At 46.3% G+C, this 19766-nt stretch overlaps 1 protein-coding gene and 1 pseudogene across 2 annotated transcripts in view; one reads left to right on the forward strand and one right to left on the reverse strand.

Moving 5' to 3' along the window:
• LOC102882998 overlaps positions 1 to 19766 on the reverse strand; it is a 57240-nt pseudogene that overhangs the window by 25651 nt on the left and 11823 nt on the right.
• The window catches only part of ACOT11 (acyl-CoA thioesterase 11), a 45012-nt gene continuing 39327 nt past the window's right edge, over positions 14082 to 19766 (forward strand). For both annotated transcript variants that reach the window (XM_025052073.1, XM_025052072.1), the window contains exon 1: positions 14082 to 14356. The gene's annotated coding sequence lies outside the window, so the exon portion shown is untranslated. The remainder of the gene's footprint in view (positions 14357 to 19766) is intronic.

The raw sequence follows: 19766 nt of genomic DNA on the forward strand, positions 1-19766 counted from the left end.
GGGTCATTCCCCCCCACACTTTTTCTGTAAAATTAGCACTTGATGCAGGCCTAGAAGAACAGCTAGGAGTTGAATGCATGGAGCTATGGGTAGAAGGCTTTCTGGGTGGAGGGGACAGTGTGGGCAAGGGCATGGAGTTGGGAAAGTGTGAAGCATGGCTGGGGACAGCAGGCCATTCTATTAGTAGTGAGGTGGGTAGAGTTGAATAAGGGGAGATGAAACTAGAGGAAGGCAAGAACTTTCCTCCATGGGCATTCCCTTGTGGAACATTTTAAATGCCGAGCTAAGGTGTTTAGACTTCACGCTGTGGCAGTGGGGAGCCATTGACTGTGTGCAGATAGTGATGTGATCGGTGGTTTGTTTTTTTTTTAGGACTCAGCGTGAGTTCTATCCATTAAACCAGGGAGAAAGTACTCGGGTCTTTAGAGCGCCAGGGCCTGGGGAATACACTGGTGCCTTGAAAACCCCCCCACTGCAATGTCTATCCCCATATCCCAGGGCCTTTGGGAGTACAACAGGGTGGTCTATGAGGCCAGGAAAGGTATGTGCAGGCATGGGGTGGCTGTGGCAGCTGCCACATGGCTGAGGGCCTGCAGAAGCTGGTGATGGCTGGAAGGTAATTAACAATTGTAATCATTCCTGTCATGACATCATTAAACTCCGATTACACTGGCTGGGTGGCTGATGGATGGGCCTGGGAGTCACAGCTTGTGAGGAAGGCAAGATCATTTATCAGCAGAAGATCAGTAGTGGGGACCCAGGTCTCTACATGTGGGGTGCTGGTGGGCCTTAAGGTGCTGGCTGCCATCTCAGGACAAGGGAAGCTGAGACCGGACCCTGAACAGGTTCAGACTCTGTAGCAATTCATGAGAAGTCTAGCTAGAAGATCCTGAGAAATCATCCAGCGGAGGTGCCCCAGAGCCTTGTGTGTGTGTGTAGGGGATACTGGGGGTGGAAGCAGAGCTCGTGGGGCTCCAGGCATCCCTCTCCTTGCTTCAAACCCCCTTTCTCTCTCTAAGTGGAAATTTTCTCATTGTTTATTATACACAATTATTGAGAAAGAAATCCAAACAATATGGAGGAAGTATAAGTCCTGCATAATCCCATTCCCTAGATGTAATCATCGTTAAAAGTTTGGCTTATGTTCTAGTTTCCAAGGCCCCTGGCGCTACCACCTAGGTTCTTGGCAAGATTCCTCTTGTTCTTGGGCTATTCTGGTGACCGCCCAAGAAATTCCCTTTTTGACTTAAAACTAGTTTGATGCTTTTCCCTTCAGGTGTGGGCAAACTCAAGGAATAGGAAATTTCTATCCCACCCCCACCTATCCTAATCTGTTCCCGGGGACTGGTTCCAGGTAGCTCACTACTTTCAATAAGCTCAGGAACAAGCTGTTTCTTTGCATTGCCAAAAGCAGAGGCTGTCCTGGAAGGCTCTGTGTTTAGCCAGGCCCCTCCCCCTCCCCATGTACTTACAGATGCTGGCTGGAGACCTGGGGGTGGAGCAGCAAGGGGAGAGGAGGAAGAGCTAATTGCCTGAAAAAGCAATAGGAATGGGGGTTGGTGCCCAAGCAGCTGGGTGGAGGGGTGGAGAAGAACAAGGTACAGGTGGGTGGGTGTGAGCTGTAGAAGTGTCTCCTCTCTACAGTTCCCCTAGCCAGCTGGAGTTGACATGTGTCGGAATGAACACCCTTGGCCCCTCTCTTCACTCCTCCTGCTTGTTCCCTATGGGAGGAGAGGAGTGACAAATTTGACGATAAAATCTCAGAGAACTTGACATTCTTGGGCCAGGTTAGTCTGGGGGCAGAATCACCGCTTTAAAATGCGGTGTATTTGGAGATAGGGGATATCTGGTTATTTAATAATGCATACCAAATCATCCCAAAACCAAGCGGAGTAAAATAATCCCATGTTCTGCTCACAGATTCTGGGGATCTCAGATTCCAGGAACTTCTGGCTGGGCTGTTTGTTCTTGTTTAGGGTCTTCTTAGGTGGAGTACAAGTGGCCTCTGGGACTGAGTCTCTTTTTTTAGTGTTGTTGGGATGGGGGGATTGTCACTCGTGCCTGCTGACAACTAGGATAGGTAGAAGGCCCCACACCCTGTTCCCAAATCTCACCTCGCCAGCAATAAAATTGATTCTTCCCTCTGCCCATCCTGGGGCTTCTGGTTCCCAAAGGGCAGCAGATGATGGCGAGGGTCCCTTCCCTACTGCCAGGAGTCCTATGAGCTTGTGAGAGAGACACTAAGGGGAGTGGCTGATGAGCTTCAGGACGAGGACATCTGAAAAGGGCTTTGGAGATATTTCCTGCTTTGGGCCTCGTGCCTCTGCTGCCCTGGTACACTCTACCACACCCACGATCTTGTGTTAGGGGAGATTTGTGGGAGGTGAAGAAAGAAAGATGTGTTGGGATGGGACCATGACTGAAGAAACAGGCAGTTTAGACTGCCTGGGGATGGAGAGGACTCCAGTGAAGCTTCCTGTGTAGCCAGCCTACAAGATGGTCCTGATGAGCCATACCTGCTTGTGTAGTGCACTCCAGCACTGAATCAAGGCTGGCCCCGTGTGGCCAATAGAATAAGATGAAAGTGACGATGTGGCTCCCAAGACTGGATCATAAAGGCCTTGCAGCTTCTGCTTTGGATTCTGGGGGAAACAAGCTGCCAGGCTGTGCGAACACTTAGCAGCCCCATGGAGAAGCCTGCATGGAGAGGAGCTGAGGCCCTTGGCCAACAGCTAACACCCACCTGCCACTCATGTGAATGGGTCACCTTAGAAATGGATCCTCAGGCTGATCAAGTCTTCAGATGACTGCAGCCCTGGCCAGCATCTGACCGCAACCAGGTGAGAGACCCAAATGAGAACTGCCCAGCTTCCCAATATCCTGACCTAGAATTTGTGATTGTGTTGTGTGACTAAGTTTTGGTCTAATTTGTTACATGGCATTTAATAACCGATACTTCCTCTTTCCAAATACTCCAGAGGAAGATGGGAAGATGATTCTTGAGAGGGAGGGGGTGAGGAAGCAGATAAAGGGAGACAAAAAGGTAGACAGAGCTCTTACATTCCTCATGAAGCTGGGGGAGAAACCTAAAACTTCAGCAGTCTGGGTCCTTCAGCATGGCACGCTCCCACGGTGGGTTAATGTAAGAGGGTTTTGTAAAGTTTTCCACAGTGAGACTGGGTTGAGTTCTTGTAGCATAATTAGGCCAAAGTTACATTATCAGAAAGAATATGTAGACATGGTAAGGGTTTTCGACAGGAAACTAGTTTTCCAGGTGTGGAATGTGTCTGATTTTTTAGATGCGTGGGGAGGGAGCAAACTGGAACCAATTTCATGACACCCTCCCCGCCCCCAAAGGGACTGAAAGTTTCCACGTCCCCTCAGCACACAACCTGGCGGAGAAGAAAATGCCTTTGACTTAGAGGATGCCAGAGACTGAGGAATTTGCAAGACTCAAAAGGGGTTGTGAGACATCTGGGACGCAATGGGGTGACAGGGAGGGTGGGAAGAGGCCTGGATTTCAGGAGGGGAGGAAGCCAGCCAGAAAAGAAAAGCCTTTGAAAAAAGCATTCTACTGGAAAAAGATTCGAAAATAATCGATCTATGGACCCCATCAGGCTTCCCCTCCCCTCGTTTTATAGAAGAATGGGGAGGAGTGCTTCAAGTTGTGTTTTCCCATAAGTAGATCCTGAGACAAGGATGTGAGTGTAAGCCTGTTTGAGAGGTGATCCCAGGAAGCAGTGAATGGAGGTGGGGAGTACACAGGGCAGGATAGGCAGCCCGCAAAGGCCAGTTACTCCTGTGGGCAACTGGGCAGATCAGGCTCCCCCTTGTCATGCCACCATGGGGCCAGGAAGCTGACATTTATCTTCCAACTTCCATTGGTGGTTGGCTGGGGTCCTCCTGGGCCCTCCTGGCCTGCCCCTCACTGTACCTGGACAGAGAGAAGCCTGGGGAGAGTGGAGTTGTAGCTTCAGCTTGTCCTAGAGTGAGAGCAAAGGGATACGGGTGGTGCCCTGTGCCAAGGTAGATAGAGCAGGCTGGCTCTCACACAGTCCCCAGGCCTGAAGGCCTTTCCCAGGCAGTCAGAAGGCCTAGTAGCCCGGACTCCTGGTTGGTGAACAGCAGAACCTGAGGAAGGTGGTCAGTTCTAGATTGGATGCTTACAGTGTGCTGCTGGATGCTTGTTTTGTAGGAAAGGCTCAAGGTGGAAGTTAAGAGGAATTGGTTTAAATGTTGACTCAATCCCTTACTCACTATATAATTTTTGCTTATCTCCTTTTTCAGCCTCAGTTTCCTAAGCTACAGAATGGGGCTGATGCTCCCTACCCTGCCTGCCTTGAATGCTTAGAACGTTGGTTTGAGTATTGGTAGTTTGCCTTCCTATCTTCTTTTCATTCCTCCTTCTTCTGATAACATTTGGGGATCCATCCCTCACCACAGATCCTAGTGATTTTGTTGGGACTCCACCCCTGGACCTAGCCAATCTGAGCATGGCATTTCCCTGGCCATGGTGATTGATTCAGAGGTGGGTATGTGCCCTGAGCCCATCCAGTCAGAATGAATCCCAGTGCTTCTGTAGGAGCTCTTGGAAAAGCCCCTCTTTCCTGGCGGCCTTGAATTTGAAAAGAAGAGAAGCTTATCACCAGGTGGAGCCTCAAAATGAAGCCAGCGCATGGGAGAGAGTAACAAGAGATAGAGGAAAGGCAGGGCTTGATGACTTTGCTCAAGCCCCTGAATCAAGCTGTGCCTGAAGCTGCCTGCTACCTCCGCTCCACTTCTCACTTATATGAATCAATACACTCCTGCTGCTGAAACTTGTTTGTGATGGATTTTCTGTCCCTTGCAACAGAAAGATTTTTAACTGGTAGAAGTACTGGACATCATGCTGATACGAGCTGGGGGCTGAGTGCTTGTTGAACAGATGAATAAATAAATCACCTAACTAGTGGTCCCCTATTATCACTTTAGTGAATGGACATGAGGAGAGGTGAAAGGAGAGGCTGGAAGAAGGGTGTCGGAGAACGTTCTTTTTTTTCCCTAAAATTGAAGAAACTTCATTCTTGTTTTGTGGGGTAGGCCAAACCGTGCAGTGATTATAGGGATGAGGTAGGACCAGGGTAGAACCCCAGAGAGAAGGCCTGAGAGAGGAAGCCAGAGTCCCTTGCAGGGAGTTCAAGAAGTTCACTTAGGCTTCCGAGTCCAGCTCCTCTCCAGGGCAGGAAGAAAGGAGCATGGAACATGCTTGGGCTCTTGATCCAGACAGCCTGTTCAAATGCTAGCTTTTCTATGACAGCCCATGTCTCTGTGTCAGCCTTTCACCCTGTGTCCAAGTGCTGGTCCTGGCACAGAGGTGGCATCAGAGTGGACTCATGGGATGAAGCTGAGGCTGACTGGGAGATCCCTTTCCCAGTGAGAATGACATTTGTGATAGAGTCTCCCGCTCCTTCCAACAATCTTTTCTCATCAATGTTCAATTTTCCTTCTCATTCCTGCGGCACAAAGCCTGCGAGCAGCCCGTTTTCACTCTGTAAGCAGTTGGTCCTCCCAAAAGAAGTTATTTTCCCTGAAGCCCACCAATTACAAGCAGATGAAAACCCCCGTGGCCCTTCCCCAGCCCCCTGTAGCATGTGGTCATGGGGGTGTAGGATTAGTTCCATCTCTGCCACTTACCAGCTGTGCAGCCTTGGGCAAGTGTCTTGGCTTCTCTCCTGATCCATAAAGTGAATATAATTCATTCTTTGTGGGGTTATGTGACAATTAAATGAAGTAATGTATGTGGAAGGGCCGAGCATGGTGCTTGGCACAAAGTTGGGTGCAGTTAAAGAGAATTCCCTTCTTCTGGCCTCCATGGTAGAGAACTTGGTTAAAAAAATTCTGTGGATTGATTCCACATGACGCCAAGCATCCACATATGTGTGTATGTCCGTGCGTATGCATGTGCACGTGTACTGTGTTTATGAGGATGTGCATGCTATGTTTGCTAGCCCCTCAGTGTGGGTGTCTGTACACAGAAGTGTGTGTTTGTGTACGTGTGCTCGTCTGTGCGCCTGCGTGCGTGTGTTTTCCCAGAGCTGTTAGTGGAAAGCCGTGATTCCGCTCTATGGCAGCGGCAACAGCAGCTCGTTCCCCCTGCCATTAAGCTGCCTCCCTCCACTCATCTAGGGGTGGGGAGGAGCTGCAGCCACCATGCCTCCCCTATCCCTGCGTGCTGCATGAGCACCCGGCCCCCGCCCTCTCTCACCATATGCCTGTCTTTTACAGTTCTTTGGTGCGTGGTGCTCATTGAGTGGCTAATTAGCTAAATGAATTAAGTGACATCCATACGTGTAATTAGCAAATGGTTATAAGCTGCTATTCTCCTTGGGATGTCTAAAATTTCTAGGGGTCAGATGCTGTGGGGGTGCTTTAGGGAGTAAATAAAAATGAACTGTGCGAGAGTCCAGGAAGTGCCTGGGGGGCTCTGAGAGCTCAATGGCCTGGCTGCAGGTTGGCTGGGGGAGCAGGAAGAAGAGGAGAGGTGCTCAAGAGCCTGGTAGGGGGAAACCCACTCCTAACATAATGAGTCAGGAGGCCTGGGTTCTGGCTGCATTCATGCAGGTTTTTGTGACCTTGGGTAAGTCCCCTCCCCTCTCCAGGACATGGTCTCTGTTTCTAAGTGGGGACCAGTTGGTCTCTCAGGACTCTCACAGCTCTGACATTCTTTTTTACCTTAAGCCAAACTTTCTAACAACAAACAGGGCTGTGCAAAGATGGGGTGATGTGCCCCACATCTTTGTTCCAGAGCACAGAGTTACCGTGTTCTCGTACACCTGTATAGTTTGGTACAAGCTGTCCTCTCTACCCTAAATGCCCTTGTCCACCATTTCTGCCTTTAAGGTTGTCCAGGGTGCAGGGTTTCTGAATGATGCACAGAGCTTTCTAAGTCAGGTCCAGATGTGGCTCATCTTAACCGGGAGAAGTGAACTGGAGAAACGAAGACATGGTTGCTGCTGCTCTCTCACCCTCAGCGTAAATGGTGGAACTGGAACACGATGATTATAATAAACACTCTTATTCTGAAAGGTCAAGAATGGGAGGCACACAGCAGCAGACAGTGGCTCCTAGCAATTCTGAAATTCCATTAGGCAGACATTTTTAGGGCTCCCTTCCATGACAATGGAAAATATTCTTTGGGTAGGCCCAGATTCTACTCCCTGGAAATAGCTCCTTTATGCATCGTTCTCTGTGGCTTCAACAGGGCTCTGTAGGAGGTCCTTCCCTCTTCCATCCTCCTCCTTGGCCACATCTCAAAGGAATGTTGGGGAATTGGACATTGAGTCATTTTCTCAGCCAAGTTTCTGCCCATTGATGGCTAGGGACTCCAGGGCCATTTTATTGAACAGTTAGTTTCTTAGCTCAAGCTGGTAGTTCTTTAGAGACTGGAACTTTCTCGAAAACTTAGTTGACTCCTTATTGGTTTGTTTCTAGGCAATTCCATATGCCAGCGAGCCACAACCAAAGTTCTTTTCTAGATATATAATAGATTTGCTCTATTTCCTTGTTTTATTACTCCCATACTTCCTTGATTGATTGATTGATTACAGTTACATGTTATCTTTATTTAATAAAACTGTTTTTTAAAATCTGTTTTAGTTATATTTGACATACAATATTATTTTAGTGTCAGGTGCACAACAGAGTGATTCGACATTTATATACCTTACATATCTCCTTGACTTAAATGTGGGTAGCTTGGACCAGCCTGCTTTGCTGGGTGTGACGTTGTTTTCTTATTCTCTCTGAGCTCCAAGCTCACCCTTATATATTTTTGCCTGTGTTGACTGGAACTCAGTAAACCATCGTTTCCCAGGTGTCCTTGCCTATTAGGTTCTTCCAATGGGAGGGGCTGGCAGGAGATCGAAAGGTGGCAGAAGGAGAAGCAGGATTTCCTTCCTGATTTCAGCACCTACTAGCATCCCTCCAGTAGCAAAGAACAGCTATGGCTTCAACCTCCAGCTTCTTTGGGCATTCGCAGCACCGGCCACATCATGTCTTCTCAGAAGTTTCAGTATCAGTCTACCACTCCTCTTAGTGGTGTGAGGACCAGTTCCCCAGAGGTCCCATCACCAGCTACTTGGTGTCCGCCTCAGATGTCCACACAGCAGCCATGTGGTACCCCCTCAGAAGTCTGAGTAGTAGCCAAGAGGGCTCCACGTAAACTTAGGTCTGGTAACCACACCTCTTCTTTTTTATTCCCCAGTCATAAAGAGAGTAGCAGCTTTTGGCAATTACTAGTAGCTGATTACCTCAGCCCTAGGAGCAGTAGGTGCTTCCTATGGTCATTAACATCTGGGTTATATTGGCATCCTCTTTTTGTTCTTTCAGACTTCCAATGCCATGTAACAATTCCCTAAATCAAATCCCCTCTGTCTGAGACTCCTAGTAGGGGCTCTGTCTTTCTAACGGGACCTGATACAGTGGGAGAGCCACATCTTTAGTTCCCTTTTCCTCAGTTGTTTTGTCCAATTGAAAGATTTACTCATGCCATGCCCTTAACTAGACCTTTACTGTGAGACAGCATAATGCGTTTAGAGGTTTTAACAAGGGGGTGATGACAATACTTTTGTTTTCACTTAGCCTTTTTCACTCAAAATTCTTCTAGGTTTCATATGTTATACACTGGGATTGAGAAGCAATCCTGCAAGTCTCTGAATGTCTTGACTCTTCCTATTTCATTTTATTCTTACTTGCAAACTAGCCAATTCTTTTCTTAAGTCATTATCTTTCTTGGAGCACTTTGCTAAATACAGCCAACAGCATCCAGTACACACTACTAATATTCTATTTCCAACCTCTTTCATCGAGCTAAAAGTTTATTAGGTCCATGATCTGCCCTCCCACCTACTGCAGGACATAGTTTTACCAAATGTCTCACCCCTGCCTCCATTAACATTTTATTTGCTCCTCCCTGCATGAACATGACTCAATACCACATATTTTAAGTTTTGTCACAGCCGCAGTGTACTTCTGGTACCAATTTCCATGTCGATTGAGAGAGGTTAGGTTATGAAGAGGAAGCAAACACCTCCACAGTCTCAGAGGTTTAACACGACAAAGGTTTATTTCTCATTCATGCTAATGTGTCTGTCATGGGCCAGCCAGGGACTCTGCTCCATGTTCTCATTCCAGGATTGAGGCTGTTAGCACAGCCACCATATTGAATGTTCCCCATCATCCATAAAGAGAAGAGATAAATCATGCACTGACTCTTAAAGCCTCCAATTAAAAGAAAACATACAACTTAGCTGAAGCAAGTCCCATGGCCCAACCTAACTATGCAGTAGTCAGGAACATGCAATTCTACCATACTTCTAGGTGGAGAACCAGAATATTTGCAAACAGCGATAAGGACCATAAATCTGTCCATAAATCTAAAGAGTGACCAGATCAAATTGGAATAGGAGGATGGAAGGCTCTGAGGGAAAAAAAAGTGGATCTGATAGAGCAGTGATAGAGATACCCAGAGAGGTGTACCTGTCCAGATATAACGGGTAAGGATAAAATAAGGAAAACAGTACAAGAAAAAACAAAAGTAATTTTAACTCCAGGAAAAGCAATAATAAATAATAATAAAGGAAATGTAACAATATCCAACTGGCTCTGATATAACTAATATTCCCCTAGCTGATAATAAGTAAAGACTGAATTAATATATATCGATCTATAGTCAAAGCTTTGAAGATGTAATTATAGTTATAGAACAGAATTTAGTGTCAACAACCTTTACAATTTAAAAATTCAGACAGTGACTAGATAGTACTATTTAATGTTCAAACCATCTATGTACATTTCTTAGGTAAATAGAATCATTAAAATACAACTATATTTTAGAAAAGGCTTTTACAAAAAAAAGAAGAAATTGAAGATCAAGGAAATTAGGTGACATGATCAATTCAAGGTCATAGAGCTCATTAGTGGCAAAGCTGGATTCAAACATAGATTCTTTAACTTTCAGTCCAAGGTTTATTTCACATGCTCACACAAGCCATTTGACAGACATTTTTTGAGCACCTACTTTGGGACATGATGCCAGGTGCTAGGGCCTAGAAGAATAAGTCCTCACACTGTCCATAGGCTGAACATAGTCCAATACAGAAGGGCAGACAGTTCAGCCAATCCTTATAATGCAACGTAGTTACATGATCATGTGATTATGTAAAATTTGAAAGAGTAAGGTATTTTAAACCCAATCAGTTGAGACTGCCATCTCTTTCTACTCTGATTTCTCCTTCATAATAATACTTCTACTTGTATTGGGTGGTGTTGTGCTTTTGTGATGTGACTAAAGGAAAGTTGTTGGAAATGCATTTAGTCTGGGTTTAGTGGGATATATTTATGTTTCTTAATTATTTCTGCGTATAGTTAGATTATTGCTAGCTATGCTAGCAAAGGAATTAAATATTAATAAATGCTTAAGTAATAATAAATGCCCTCTCCCTAAGATCAAGAGCAAAGAGAAAATGTCAGGATCTTACTAACATTGTGCTGGAGTTTCTAGTCATGACAGTAAGGCAAGACAAAAAAATAAAAGGCATACAGTTTGGAAATGAAAAGGTAAAACTGTCTTAATTTGCAGACGACATGCTCATCTATGTAGAAAATTCTAAGGAATCTATAAAACACTACTAAAACTATGTGAGTTTAGTAAGTTTCAAGATATATGTTTAATGCACAAAACAGCAATTTTATTTCTGCATACTAGCAATATTCTGATTGAAATGGAAAAATTTAAAGTATATTTATAATAGTATAAATATATTAATACTTAGTAATAAATTTGACAGAAGATGCACAAGACTTGTAGCTGAAAACTACGAAACATTGCAGAGAGAAGTTAAAGAAAACCTATACAGATGGTGAGAGATATCATGTTCACGGGTTGAAAAACTCAGTATTAATGTCAGTTCTTTCCAAATTGATAGATTCGACACAATCCCAATCAAAATCCAAGTGAGCTTTATTTTTTAAAAGAAATTGACAAGCTGCTTCTAAAATTTAAATGGAAATGCAAAGGACTCAGAATAGCCAAAACAATTTTGAAAAAGAACAAAGTAGGACTCACGCTACTCATTTCAAAACTTATTATATGTTACAGTAGTCAGGAAAATGTAATATTGGCTTAAAGATATACAGATCAATAAGCCAGAGAGTTCAAAAATAGACCCACACACATATAGTTGATCGACTTTTGACAGAGGTGCTAAGGCAGTTCAGTAGAGAAAAGGAAAATCTTTTCAATAAATGCTGCTGGAACAACTAGATAGCCATATGTAAGAATTTAGACTTCTATCTGTACCTTGCACCAGATATAAAAATTAATTTGAAATAGATTACAGTCTAAATGTAAAAGCCAAAATTATAAACCTTCTATAGGAAGGTTTTGACTAGAAACCTCGTATAGTGGAATTGTGCAGTATTTGTCTTTTTAGGACTGGTTTATTTCACTTAGCATAATGTCCTTAAGGTTCAACCATGCTGTAGCGTGTGTCAGAATTTTCTTCCTTTTTAAGGATAATATTTCATTGTATGTATATAGCACAATTTATCTATTTGTCAGTCATCAGACATTTGGGTTGCTTTCACCTTTTGCTTATCATGAATAATGCTGTCATGAACATGGGTGTACAAATATCTCTTGAAGAGTCTGCTTTCAGTTATTTTGGGTATACAAACAACAATTATAACTCAGTAATAAGACAAACAATCCAATTTCTAAAAAATGGAGAAAGATTTGAATAGACATTTTACCGAAGAAGATACACAGATCATGGCAAATAAGTATATAAAAGGGTGCTTAACAATATTAATGAACCGGAAAATAGAAATCAAACCCATAATGATATACCATTATGAATTTACTGAAATGCTAAGATTAAACTGACTAGCCATACCAAGTGCTGGTGAGGATGTGGAGCAACTGGAATTCTCATATACTACTGGTGGGAATGTGAAATGATAACATTTTGGAAAAGTTTTGGCAGCTTAAAAAATGTTAAACATACATCCATCATATGACAGGGCCATTCCACTCTTAGGAATTTATCTAAGAGAAATGAAAATTTATGTCCACGCATAGATTTGAATATGAATATTCATACCAGCTTTATTTGTATAATAGCCAGTAACTAGAAACAACCCAAAGTTTGTCAATAAGTGAATGAATAAGTGCATTGTGATATGTCCATAAGATGGCATTCTACTTAGCAATAAAAAGAAGCACATTATCTATTTGTGCAATAATATATATGAATTGCAAAATAATTATGCTGAGTGAATGAAGCCAGACCGAAAGCAACACGTACTGTATGATTTCAGTTATATAGAATTCTAGAAAATACAAACTAATCTAGAGTGACAGAGGCAGATTATTGTTTGCCTGGGGATGTAGGGGAGGGGACAGTGTGGAGCAGAAGGGAGAGATTACAAAGGGCCATAAAGAGACTTCAGGGGTGGTGAATATGTTCATTACCTTGATTGTGGTGATGTTTTCATGGATATGTCTATATGTCTATACTATATCTAAAATATATGTAAAAACTCATCAAATTGTAGTCTTTAAATATGTGCAGTTTATTGTATGTAATGATAGCTCAATAAAGCTATAAAAGCAAAATGAAAGATTGATTAAATAAATTCCAATAGATTCATAAGAAGTGATACTATGTAGCAATGAAAATTATGAAAAGATATTTATAATTGTTGAGAGGAAAAAATTAGATTGAGAAATAGTGTATTAGTATGGTCACCTTTTTTAAAAATAACCTGAATATCTCTAGGATTCACTGTTTGATTACAAATAGTGTCACATTAAAATTAAACCATGGTTTACGACAGCCCAGAGTCATCCTGCCAGTGTGGGGATTCCCCTGCCCTGAAAAGTCCACCTGCCCATATGTTTCTGGGAGTCCCCAAATGTGACTCACTGCACTTAGAAAGCAATCTCAGATGTCATTTGCTGTTGCTGACACCTGGGGCCTCTGTTGAGCTGAAGCACCTGCATTAATGCTGCTAGCAGAACCAAAGAGAGGCCCGTGTTACTGCCAAGGCTGTGGCCAAAAGGCCCTATGCTTGGGGTGCCCATCATTCCAGCCCTGAGAGCTCATCCTTAGGGTGCTCCGAGAGCATGGCCCAGGCAACGTGACAAGGGGAAGTGCCCCATCTAGTTACACAGCCAGAGGTCGGCACCAAAGGGCTGCTTGGGCCCCAAGTGTGGCTGAGCTCAGCATGGCAACTCTCTTCCTTCGGGCTGCCCTTTTCTCCGGAGATGGACCGGGGCAAGATGAGTTCAAGTGCCAGCCTCTGTGAGGTGTCTGGAATTACTGATCCCTTCATTCCCTGTTCTTGGTGTAGAATGCACTCCTGTTGACAAATTCCTCCTCCCCAGATAGGTTGTTTTTCAGGGACCACCTTCGTTCTCTGTCAGGTCCCTTCTAAGTTTACCAGACAAGCCGGTATCCTAAACCCAAACACTGATGGAGATGTTTCTAGGTGGCTCTTCCATGCCTATGATGATAGCATATATTTCACATCATATCATATTATGTATCATAACACATATACATACACACGTTGGAGGGGGAGGAGGGGTGTCACCCCACCTTGAACATATCTACATCTTTCAGTTCTAGTCTAGCTGGAAGCACAGACCCCAAAATATCAACACTGATTTTCTCTGAGTGAAGAGATCATGGATGATACTCATTTTCTTTGTTCTTTTCAGAACTGGTCATTTAAAATTTTTTTCTATGGATACCCATAAAGGCAAGGACATTGTGTCTTGCTCAGAACCTCATCCCAGCACCCAACAGCAGTGTTTGGCACTTGGTAGGTGCTCAATAAAAGTGTGAAGGAATAGCAGGTATTATTTTTTAAGACAATGAGAGGCTGGTTTAGCAGTAACAAGGAGTGGCTTTTGCACCCTGGAGCCTGCCCGGCTCCACGTGGACACGCCAGGTTCAGCGCCTGCGTTTCCGCCTTTGTCGGGCGCCCACGACTGACGCCTGCCTAGGGGGGCGGAGTGTCTGGCGCCAGTCCGGGTGCCCTGGCCCTTTGCGATCCGCAGGATCGGCAGCAGCGGGGCCGTCCCACCGTGGCGAGGGGAGGGGACGGGACCAGGCTAGTCCAGGAACTCGTCGGGCCTCTCTCTCCTGTGCCTCTGCTTGGGCGGCTTCTTGCACCTCGCCTTCCTCCAGCCTCCTGCAGCCTCGGATGCCTGTTTCAGAGCCATACTCCGCTCACCCGTCTCCGCCGTTCCCAGCAGACTCCCCTGGCTTCGGCTCTGCAGCTGTTGGGTCTAGAGTGTCCCGCCACTTGGGTAAGGGCCCGGCCGCCCGCTCCCTCCCCCACCTCCCGGCCTCAGCAGGGCCCCTTTCCCTGAGAGCCTCCTGCTGCGGCCTCCTTCGCAGTCCCAGTCCTCACTCTAGCAGATCTGCCTCAACCCCACAGTGGGCCAGAAAGCATCTGGGATTTGGGCTGGGATGGGCCTCCGGGCATAAGACCCAGAGAGTCCAGAGGGTACAGCCACTGTCAACTCGCTTGGGCACACATTGGGGTGGAGTGGGGAGCACTAGCCCATGTTGCGAGCAGCTTTCCTAAAAGAGCTTAATCCAGGCAGTCAGACTGGATCCAGACCTCAGCAGCTGGGCCAAGGAGGAGTTCTCCCCCACGGGAGAAGGTGGTGAGAGAGGGGGAGGTGGGGCATGTGGAGCCCTCTGGGTAGGATGGAGTTCAGAGTTGGCTGGACAGTGTCTTGAATTTGGCCTCCATGACTTGTTGGCATTCCCTCCTCTCCATCCCCACCAGGCGGTCTTCTTTCCCATGGACCATTGAACTGGTTTCTCACTGCTCTCCTAGCTCAGCTTCTCCTTAAAGGGCTGCGATTCTGAAGGTGCCTGGCCTGGAAGTCATGTTTAGGTTGCCTCTACTTCTTGTCTTACTGGCATCACTACTCCCTTTATTTATTCCTCCCTCCTGTCTCCAACCCCATCTTTCCCATAACTTCCTTTATTCTGTCATGCCATGCCCAAGGGGCCCCCAGAAGGAACTGTGAGTCTTTAGCTCGGAGAACAGGAGAGGATTCTTGCATTCATTCATTCATTCATTCAGATCATTCATTTATACATTATTTACTTCTGTTCACTCATACGTTCCTTTATTCTTTCCCATCCAATTACTCACTCTTTTATTCTCTGGACACTGACTGAGCATCTACTATGATCAAGGTTCCGAGTGTTTGGTGGGAGGGGGTCAGGATACTCTGATGAATCATCACCATCTTGCTCAAGGTCAAAGAGAAATTAGCACAAACCAACCCAATTTAAGAGAAAAAGCAGCCTAAGAGAGAAATAAAGGGCTATGAAGAGCAATAAAGGACTGTGTGCATGTGTTTGTGTGTGAGGACTGAGGGTGCAGAGGAGGAGGATGTAATTTCCACTTAGGAGGAACCTAGAAGCTTCCTAGAGGTGGTCTCATTTGAGCTGGACTTTGATGGGAGGCAGGGTTTGGATACTGAGTTATTTGAGGGCATCAGAGTGGAGGGAACAGCAGGAACAGAGGAAACCTCAGGTGTGTGAGGCAGCAGTGGAAGCTCTGTGCATGGCTTGAGAGGATTAGAAGAAGTAAGTGTGGACAGGGAGGCCAGGGCTCCCCTGGCCCGTGACATTGGCATCTTTGTTCTGGGTGACCCAGAGCCACAGTCATGGGGTGATAGCAAGACCCTCTGGCTATTAGAGCTCTCTAATTGTACAGGCAGCCTTAGATGGAATAAGCTCTTCAATATTTGAAGTATGTAAGTGGACGCTGGGATACTAAGGGTGTGTGTGGAGAAGGGAGAGCTGTAGGTTCTGGCCCATGGACTGGTTCAGCTACGACAGTGCTGAAAGTGGGAGCAAAGTGGATGATGTCAGAAGTCCCCTCCTCCCCAGAAAGTCTGTGGTCCTGTCTGGGAAGGCTAAAAGGCCTAGCAGTGGGAATTCCTGGGAGTTTGGTTATTTATTCACTCATTCATTTGGTTATTTCCTCCCTCCCTTCCTTCCTTCCCTATCACTTAGTCACTAAACCCTTGCTCCGCACAGATCCTGTGCTTATGACTCAGATGACGCACATGAGGTCCCTGGCCCTGTGAGACAGACCCATGACTGACAGTGACGACCCAGTATCACCGTGGAATATAGATGGAGGTTATTTCATTGTGTTTTGTCACTGAGCTGGGACATGGACCTGAAGAATTAACGCAGACGTTTGTCCTGCAGTCAGGAAGGCCCCATTGGTTGGCCCAGATGAAGGATGTAATGAGAGGAAAGAAATGTTTGTGGGAGAAAATACTCGAGGTTGACAAAGCTTAAGAGGCAGGACGTCTGCAGATGTGGGATGCCCAAGAGGCCAACTCAAGGACCAGGCCTTTGGTCTGAGGGCACCACAAGCTCATCCCATACCATAAGTGAGCCTACTGGATTCAGGAACCTCTAGAGAATTCCCTGGTCAGCATAAACTGTAAGCAGATTGTATAGAATGGTGATTAAACTTGTGGACTTAGATCAGGTTCAAATCCTGGTGTTAACTCTTGTCAATTGGCGGACTTGGGACAAATGACTCCTTGCTTTTGTTTTTTCCTCTGTAGGAGAATCATAATCATAGTACCTTCCTCATAGGGCAAGGCCCAAAGGTGGTAAGAATAAGAAGTGCTTGTACTGTAATGGGCATGTGAGAAGGGCTCTAATGACAGGGATATAATGGCAATAACAGTGATGATGATGATGATAGTAATATACTGTCAAGAGCTGCCTTTAAAATCTCTGGGCCTCATTCTCTCCAGCTGTAAAACTGAAGGGCTGACCTGGCTCTTCTCAAAGTATGGTCCCTGGGCCAGTAGCATCAGCACGTAAGCAGTATAAATTCTTGGGCTTGACTGAACCTTCACTGGAGGTAGGGCCCAGCAATCTGTATTTTAACAAGCCCTCTGGGTGATTCTGATGCAGGCTGAAGTTTGAGAACTGCTGACCTAGCTACCATTTATGACCTCTTCTCAGTCTGCCTTTCCAGGATTATGGTTCATCCAGGTGTGTTTCATGTTTCCCATATTTAAGGCCTTAGTCTGGGAGCTGGTGGGGTGTGGTCACAAAGAGGAGTAAGATGAGGTCTCAGCCCTCAGGGGGCTGAGAAAGGTGAGGCAAAGAGTGTGGAAATAGTCACTGGAGTAACATACTGAACAGGACTCCTAAAGAGACATGAGTCAGTTCTGTAATAAAAAGCAGAGAAGAGAGAGACTGTTGTGGGCCGGAGGGGCTTCTGCAGAAGGGTCTAGCTCTCTGTTGCTTGTTTCTGATAATAATATTAATTGAACCTTGCTGCAAATCCTCTCATAAGTCTAACTAGAGCCCCTCTTATTTTATGTTTTGTTGTGGGGCGGGGTGGACAGTGCTCTAGACTTGAGGTCAGGAGTGATGATTCTAGACAACTTTCTCACTGTGACTTTAGGGGGCTCACTTTTCATTTCTGGGCCTTAATGTATCCATCAGTGAGAGGAAGGGACCAGACAGAGTCCGGTGAGTCTGAAACATTATGTTTCTGGAGAGAGGCTGGGATTGGGCCCAGAAGCTCTCTAGTTTCTATTACTTCATCTGCCTAGTGAGGACCCTGAGATTGTCCTGGCCTCCTGCCTGAATCCAGTGAGATTGAGGATTGAGTGAGATGAGCTGTTCTCTTTCTGGGTTGGTTTCCTTACCAGTCCAGGGTGGTCTCATGACTCCTGTCCAGTTTACCTCACATGGCTTTTATCATGTTGGGCATGTTCTCATTCCCAGTGGCTTCTTGATGCCTAATCTCTGTTGCCTGGCATTAGAGATTCCCAGCTTTTTCCTGCAAGACGAGGCTCTTCACTGCCCATGAAGGCATCCTGTTCTGTTCCTGTTAGGCCTTTACCTCCACCTCTCTTCTCAGTCTACCTAAACCCACTCGGTACTCAGGCTACCTCTAGCTACCCCCTTCAGGAAGCCTCCTGGCTTGCCCTAACCCTCAGTGCCATCCTTGGACCATCTTCTTTTTCATCCTTAGACCATCTTGCAGTCTTTATGCTCATAGGGATGTCCTTGACCCTTAAAGCAAGGGGGAGGAAGCATGCCAAAAGTCACATAGCAAATTATGAGAAAGAACCAGGCCCAGACCCAGGTGTCTTAGGCTCAGGGAGAGACAGTATTAGATGTGTGGTGAGTGAACTAGAGGCAATAAGGGGCCGAGGAAAGGTCAGAGGCCTCAGAATTGAGCTGACCTCTGTTCCAGTACGGCTCTGCACTCAATAGCTGTGCCACCTGGGACACATTATCTACCTTCCCCAAGGGACCTCCTGGTGGTTTTGGAATGAGGACCAGTATGAGGCCTGACACACAGTTAGGTGCTGGGTTATTGTAAGGAGATCATTATTAGTCCTGATCCACGATCCGCATGTCCAATCCAGCTTGACTGCCTAGATTGCCACCCCCCTTCACTGCTTAACCACCAAGCACTTTATTTCATTGCTATGTCATAAGCAGTCCAACATGAGTGTCAAGGTGCCCTCATTAAGCCTCTTGCAGAAGTGAGAGGGAGAAGAGAAAATCCTGGTGGTCTCTCAGTGGGTAGTGGCTACACAGAGGGTAGGGTAGATGCCCAGGAGCTGAGTCCTGTGAAGCCAATGGGGTGGGATTTGGCAGGTGCCACTTTTAGAAAAGTCATGCTGCCTATTTTGAGGCAGTGAAGGGTGTGCCCTATCCCTGGCCAGCAGCTGCCGGATGCCAGCAACCCGGAGCCATGGGGTTGGAGTGGGTGGCACTCTCAGGAGTGAAGAGTACTAGCAGGTGGGTCTGGTGTCTCTCTGGGACACTGCTGGCATATCTCTGGCCTCCTGCCACCTTCTGGCCTGATCGTTTATGGACGAATAGAAATCGGGTGCCCGTTTGCCAGTCTGTCTGGCCGGAGCCAGGGAACTGGAAACTCCCGGCCCCTGGGAGTGACCCCAAAGCCAAGAGACCCTTTGGGGAGGATGTCATGGGCTGGAAGTGGGGGTGACTATGTTTGGCCTTGGCTGGAAGCTAAAAGAGTATCTAGCTAGGTACCCAGTGGGTGGGCACAGTGCCCCCTGATGTGGCTGTGGCCCAGCTGGCAGCCTCTCTGCTTTCTCTCCACTGGTCAGGCACAGGAACCTGCTGTGTGGGGCTCTAGGAGAAGGGGGGCAGAGGGCAGTCTGAGTGGAGACTGTGACTGGGGCTCAGGAGGGGCGGGAGCTGGGGGGAGGAGCAGGAGGAGAGGCGGACAGGCTTCATATGGAGCTGGAAGCCTAGCTGTTGCTCAGGTGACCCACGTCTCTTTCTCGGAGGGTGTTGTAATCCAGCGACCGGCTAGCAGGGTTTCAGCCACAATGATCCAGAATGTCGGAAATCACCTGCGAAGGGTATGGAGGGTGGGCTGGGGGTGGATTGGAGGCAAAGGGGGAGGCAAAGGGAAGGGAACTGGAGGCTGGAATCCTAAAAGAGAATTGAAGTTTCCATTTTAAGTCAAGTTCTACAGCTCCTCTCATATTCCACGGGCCATTTTCTAACTCTCTTTTGGATAGAGAAATTTCAGGACCCCTGGGCTGGTTTATTATAAGCAGCAATCCCCAAACAAGCCCTAGGGACCATTAGGTTCCAGAGGGTGGGCTATGTTGAGTGCCTTCATCTTCTGCAAGTTCTTTTCATCTGAAAATCTATTCC

This window comes from Pteropus alecto, unplaced genomic scaffold, assembly GCF_000325575.1.
Source record: "Pteropus alecto unplaced genomic scaffold, ASM32557v1 scaffold25, whole genome shotgun sequence".
Classification (NCBI taxonomy): Eukaryota; Metazoa; Chordata; class Mammalia; order Chiroptera; family Pteropodidae; genus Pteropus; species Pteropus alecto.